The following is a 7,288-nucleotide window of genomic DNA, read 5'->3' as shown; positions in this document are numbered from 1 at the left end:
TTTTTGTGACTATTCAATTCTTTTTGCTTCTGGAATTTTTCTCCTTCTGAAGAAAAATGAGTTAAAAAGAATCCGGATTAATTATTTTAGATTTTGTAAACTTTTGTTGTTTCTTCCACTTTGGACCAAAAATCGGGTAATTATTAATAAATTTCTTATTCCTAATATGACTGAAAAACTGGAGGCACTACACAGAAAACTTTCAAATACCGATTGTATCCGTTTTTCTGCGCACCATCACCTTATCAGTTTTTTTCAGTCGTCAGTTATTTTTCTTTTATTTGTTTAGTTGTTTTTCTCTGTTTGGTCCTTCTACATTTTTTAGTATTGTAAAGAGTGAGTAAAAATCAAATAATGATAATAATAATGACAGCTTGTGTCCAGATTTATGTATATTATTGCTTATTAGATTCTGCAAGTTGTGAGTTTTTTTTTCTCTTTTCCTCTTTTCCCCCTCCTTTCAAGTTATTTCTTTTTTGTTTTAGTTTCTTTTAAATTTTTATGTGTTACTCTGTAACTGGTAATCTTTGATTTCTATATTGATTTGTGTTGCATTTTATGTGTTTTTCCTCGTGATACGCCACGTATTGTACCTCTGTACAGTTTGGGTTAGAAATAAGTAATAATAATAATAATAATATGTACCGAAATCTGAATCTCGGTTGGTAAATGCAGCGGTTTTACCGACTCGTGTATCGGTTTTACGTATTGTATTCGAAACGGACATTATGCTAAAAACAGTCGGTAAAAATGACGAGCCAGTCGGTAAAATATCTTGCTCCTCCCCCCTCCAGAACATTTTGGCTAGTAACGACCCTGCTTAGTACATACCATCTTAGGCAACTTAGAAAAACCAAAAGATGGGATAAATCTGTCTTAGTAGATCTCCAAAAAGCTTCGTTGCCCAGAACATCCTGATTCGCTTATTACTAGAGAACTTTGAATTTGAGCCTCTCCTTATAAATATTGTTTTGTCGTTCCTTTCAAATAGCAAGATACTTTCTATGCCCCTTTTCTATTTACTATTTCTATTTTCTATTTTCTATATGCTTGATTGATTTTTTTAAGTTTTGTCTTGCTTTCTTTGTTGTTCCTTGCAAGGGCGGATCCAGGATTTTTTCGGAGGGGGGGGTACTAATTTTTGACTCGGTTTTCGACTAATTTTACTGATTTTTACCTAGGTTTTACTAATTTTCGACTTATTTTCGACTCAGTCAAAAATTAGGGGGGGGGTTCAAACCGGGTAACCTCCCCCCCCCCTGGATACGGCCTTGGTTTCTTGTTTTGCTTTCTTTTACTGGACATGTGACTCGAATTCAGCTCTATTAGAGCTTGTGATGGCCTTTTGAAAATAAATATGATCTTATTTTATCTTGCCAGGGAGAACAAGTTTTGCCCCCCCCTCTCCTAATATTCTGCTTCTTCCCAACGAAGTAGTTTATCAACTTACCCAAGAAAATAATTCTTGAAAGTTTCAAGCCAGTCGGGAAAATCAATCTCTTTGAATTCTTTTCGGGCCTATATTTGAGAGGGCCGTCCTCCAAGTAACTAAGGTTTTGTCTCTTCTTAGGGCATAATTTTAGGGAGGGGGGCTGTCTCTAATCTTTTTTTCTGTACATTATGGTTAAATTAAACTTGAACGTGATGCTGACTTGAAGCTTGAAACTTACAGTTTCAAGTTTCAAGTCGTTCACAAGAAAACAGTTTTCTATTGCTCTTTTTGGCCCCTTGTCGGTCCTTATTTTCGGGTGAATAATTGTTTTTATATCCCATGAAATTAAGAATGCTTATTTCGATCCGATCGGCAAAAGTTTTCTTATACCCTTTTTCGGGGGTCTGTATGTTGTGTTCATCTTTGCCAGAGTACAAATGGATCCAAGTTTCAGAAGGATCAGGGAAAAATTTTTTGACCTGTTTAAAGGGCCCGTATCCACCTCCCCTTTTTAAAAGGGGACATGGATAGGGGCTTCCCTTTTTCCTTTTTGCTCTTGGACCTGGAAACGGCCCCTGAAGGTTTCAGGGCAATCAGACAGCGATGATCAAATATACCCCCTTTTCCACAACAAAATCTATTCAAAAAAAATTGAGAATTTGTATCATTTACAACCCTTGTCCTATGGGTTGCAGGGATTATGGCATCCCTGTGGGGACAATGGGGAAGAAGATGACAATTTCAAAAAATTTGATCCGATATCAACGAGTAATTAACCCCATATTTTTAATAACCCCAGTTAACATCCCCATAGTTTTACTTGTGGTTTTATAATATCATGGCGGTTACAGATCGGGAGGGAGGTTGTAAATAAGATTTGGGAAGGGAACTGGTTGTACTTGAATCACTTTTGACTATAAAAAATGGCACAAAAACTCTCAATTTCCATTCGATGAGCCCCTTTCAATGTTTCCGCAAAGACCCCTTGCTTACAAAGTAGTCGAAGGATCAAAATAAAGTAAATAAATAAAAAAATAATGCATGATAGGAACATAGTTTTACTTAGGCAACGCTAGAGCGTTCCCTCTGGAAACGCAGATTTGGGCACATGGCAGTCCTTCTCATCGAAGGTAACCTTTTACTTTTTTCATATTTAATATCAGTAGTGTGTATGTGCACAGTCCGAAATACACATGGAATTACACAAGAATATACTATGCACAGTCCGAAACCTACATAGAAACTTACACCTGAGGCAATATGCACCACGAAAGTTACATGCAATTACACACGAATTGCGCAAGGAAAAGTCATGGCTGGTTTGGTGGGTATAATCTGGTTTGGTGGGTATAGTCTGGTTTGGTGGGTATAGTCTGGTTTAGTTTTTCAAAGAGAGTGAGTATTTGACAATTTTGCAAAAAGGGATAAGGAATTCGCAAATTGGACACTATGAACGATATTAATTAATGTTTTGAATAATATGAGTGTGAATGATTCTAATTAGTGATTGGATTGTATGAAGGTGGAGAAAAAAAGGATTAAACCGATTAACAGTTAAGGTAACCCCGAAGGGGTTGTTAACTCAGGTAATTTGTTATAAATATGAAACAACATCAGTCTATGAAAATGGCTAACGACGATAGAATGACATTGTGAGTTGACCTAGCTTTACCTCTCCGATGTGTCAATTTTGGAGGGAAAATCAAAAATACTCAGAATAGAAAATAAACAGGGTCTGCCTCAAGGGGAAGGCTCAGAGGCCCTTCGTTCCCCCATTTCTGAGGGCAGAGGAGGGGGGGGGGGGAGGGTCAATTTGGGAGGGAAAACCAAAAATACTCAGAATCGAAAATAAACAGGATCTACCTCAAGGGCAAGGCTCAGAGGCCCCTCGTTCCCCCATTTCTGAGGGCAGGGGAGGGGGGGAGGGTCAATTTTGGGGGGAAAACCAAAAATACTCAGAATATAAAATAAATGGGCTATTCTACACAGGAAAGGCTCAGAGGCCCTTCCTTCCCCAATTTCTGAGGGCAGGGGAGGGGGGTGGTACAATATTTGGGGGAAAGCAAAAAATACGCAGAAACGAAAATAAAAGGGATAAGCCAAAAGGGGAAGACTTAGAGTCCCCTCCTTCCTCCAGTTCTGAGGGCAGGGGAGAGGGGGAGTCAATTTTGCAGGGAAAACTAAAATACTCAGAATCGAAAATAAACGGGATCTGCCTCAAGGGGAAGGCTCAGAGACCCCTCCTTCCTCCATTTCTGAGGGCAGGGGAGAGGGGGAGTCAATTTTGGAGGGAAAACCAAAAATACTCAGAATCAAAAATAAACGGGATCTGCCTCAAGGGGAAGGCTCAGAGGCCCTTCGTTCACCCATTTCTGTGGGCAGGGGAGGGTGGAGGGTCAATTTTGAAAGGGAAATCCAAAAATACTCAGAAAGTTCATTTTGAATTTCCTTCATTGAAATGCAAGAGTTGGAATATTTCAGTAGTGTTTTGTTGTGCTTTACCTTGTCATAGTTACATTCTCTTAATTTTTCAAAGTTCATTTTGAATTTCTTTCGTTGAAATGCAAGAGCTGGAATATTTCAGTAGTGACTTGTTGTGCTTTACCTTGTCACAGTTACATTCTCTTGATTTTTCGAAGTTCATTTTGAATTTCTGTCGTGAAATGCAAGAGTTGGAATATTTCAGTAGTGTTTTGTTGTGCTTTACCTTGTCACAGTTACATTCTGTTGATTTTCATATTTAATTTTGAATTTATTTAATTGAAATGCAAGAGTTGGAATATTTCAGTAGTGTTTTGTTGTGCTTTACCTTGTCACAGTTACATTCTCTTAATTTTTCAAAGTTCATTTTGAATTTCTTTCGTGAAATGCAAGAATTGGAATATTTCAGTAGTCTCTTGTCGTGGTTTACCTTGTCACAGCTACATTCTCATGACTTTTCAAAGTTCATTTTGAATTTCTGTCGTGAAATGCAAGAGTTGGAATATTTCAGTAGTGACTTGTTGTGCTTTACCTTGTCACAGTTACATTCTCTTGATTTTTCTAAGTTCATTTTTAATTTCTGTCGTGAAATGCAAGAGTTGGAATATTTCAGTAGTGACTTGTTGTGCTTTACCTTGTCACAGTTACATTCTCTTGATTTTTCGAAGTTAATTTTGAATTTCTCTCGTGAAATCCAAGAGTTGGAATATTTCATTAGTGCTTTGTTGTGCTTTAACTTGTCATAGTTACATTCTGTTGATTTTCATAGCTCATTTTTAATTTGTTTCACTGAAATGCAAGAGTTGGAATATTTCAGTAGTGTTTTTTTGTGCTTTACCTTGTCATAGTTACATTCTCTTAATTTTTCAAAGTTAATTTTGAATTTCTTTAGTGAAGTGTAGGAATTGGAATATTTCAGTAGTGTCTTGTAGTGGTTTACCTTGTCACAGCTACATTCTCATGATTTTTCAAAGTTCATTTTGGATTTTTTTCGTTGAAATGCAAGAGTTGGAATATTTCAGTAGTGACTTGTTGTGCTTTACCTTGTCATAGTTACATTCTGAGCTAGGTAATAAACTATTTCTGTAAAATCTGAGCTAATAAGGGTTTTTGGCCGTAAACTCTAGTTTTTTGTAAGAAAATTATGGAAAATACAATTCTCCGTTTCAAATCTGAAACTTTAGTCTATTCTTGGATAGAAAAATAAAACTATTCCTATAAAATCTGAGCTAATAAGGGTTTTTACCGTAAACTCTAGTTTTTGTAAGAAAATTATGGAAAATACAATTCTCTGGTTAAAATCTGAAACTTAATTCTATTAACTATTTCTGTAAAATCTGAGCTTATAAGGGTTTTTGGCCGTAAACTCTAGTTTTTTGTAAGAAAATTATGGAAAATACAATTCGTTAGCTCATAGGTGAAAATTAAGTCCAGTTATGGATCGAAAAATAAATTATTTCTATAAAATCTGAGCTAATAAGGGTTTTTTGCCGTAAACTCTAGTTTTTGTAAGAAAATTATGGAAAATACAATTTTCTGGTTCGAATCTGAAACTTTAGTCAATTTTTGGATTGAAAAATAAAACTATTTCTATAAAACCTGAGCTAATAAGGGTTTTGACCGTAAACTCTAGTTTTTCTAAGAAAATTATGGAAAATACAATTCTCTGGTTCAAATCTGAAACTTAATTCTATTAACTATTTCTGTAAAATCTGAGCTAATAAGGGTTTTTGGCCGTAAACTCTAGTTTTTTGTAAGAAAATTATGGAAAATACAATTCGTTAGCTCATAGGTGAAAATTAAGTCCAGTTATGGATTAAAATAAATTATTTCTATAAAATCTGAGCTAATAAGGGTTTTTTGCCGTAAACTCTAGTTTTTGTAAGAAAATTATGGAAAATACAATTTTCTGGTTCGAATCTGAAACTTTAGTCAATTTTTGGATCGAAAAATAAAACTATTTCTATAAAATCTGAGCTAAAAAAGGGTTTTTGACCGTAAACTCTAGTTTTTTTTGTAAGAAAATTTTGGAAAATTCAATTCGTTGGCTCATAGGTGAAAATTAAGTCCAGTTATGGATCGAAAAATAAACTATCTCTATAAAATCTGAGCTAATAAGGTTTTTTTTTGCAGTAAACTCTAGTTTTTTGTACGAAAATTATTAAAAAAACAATTCTCTGGTGCAAGTCTGAAATTTAAGACTATTTTTGGATCGAAAAAAAAAGTATTTCTGTAAAAACTGAGCTAATAAGGGTTTTTGGCCGTAAACTCTAGTTTTTTGTAAGAAAATTAAGGAAAATACAATTTTCTGGTTCAAATCTGAAACTTTAGTCGTTTTTTGGATCGAAAAATAAAACTATTTCTATAAAATCTGAGCTAAAAAAGGGTTTTTGACCGTAAACTCTATTTTTTTTTTTTTTATTTTTTTTTTTTATGTAAGAAAATTATGGAAAATACAATTCGCTGGCTCAGAGGTGAAAATTAAGTCCAGTTATGGATCGAAAAATAAACTCTCTATAAAATCTGAGCTAATAAGGTTTTTTTTTGCAGTAAACTCTAGTTTTTTGTACGAAAATTATGGAAAATACAATTCTCTGGTGCAAATCTGAAACTTGAGTCGTTTTTTGGGTCAAAAAATAAAACTATTTCTATAAAATCTGAGCTAAAAAAGGGTTTTTGACCGTAAACTCTAGTTTTTTTTGTAATAAATTTATGGAAAATACAATTCGTTGGCTGATAGGTGAAAATTAAGTCCAGTTATGGATCGAAAAATATACAATCTCTATAAAATCTGAGCTAATAAGGGTTTTTTGCAGTAAACTCTAGTTTTTTGTACGAAAATTATGGAAAATACAATTCTCTGGTGCAAATATGAAACTTTAGTCTATTTTTGGATCGAAAAATAAACTATTTCTGTAAAATCTGAGCTAATAGGGGTATTTGATCGTAAACTCTAGTTTTTTTTGTAAGAAAATTATGGAAAATACAATTTGTTGGCTCATAGGTGAAAATTAAGTCCAGTTATGGATCGAAAAATAAAATATTTCTGTAAAATCTGAGCTAATAAGGGTTTTTGCCCGTAAACTCTAGTTTTTGTGAGCAAATTATGGAAAATACAATTCTCTGGCTTAAATCTGAAACTTAATTCTATTTTTGGATCGAAAAATAAACTATTTCTGTAAAACCTGAGCTAATAAGGGTTTTTGACCGTAAACTCTATTTTTTGTAAGAAAATTATGGAAAATACAATTGTCTGGTTGAAATCTGAAACTCTAGTCTATTTTTGGATCGAAAAATAAAACTATTTCCGTAAAATCTGAGCTAAAAAGGGTTTTTGACCGTAAACTCTAGCTTTTTGTAAGAAAATTATGGAAA

This window comes from Artemia sp. Qi Xiang Cuo, chromosome 1 (genome assembly GCF_049724085.1).
Source record: "Artemia sp. Qi Xiang Cuo chromosome 1, ASM4972408v1, whole genome shotgun sequence".
NCBI lineage: Eukaryota > Metazoa > Arthropoda > Branchiopoda > Anostraca > Artemiidae > Artemia > Artemia sp. Qi Xiang Cuo.
The sequence above is the reverse complement of the archived record's forward strand: the minus strand, read 5'-3'. Positions refer to the sequence as shown.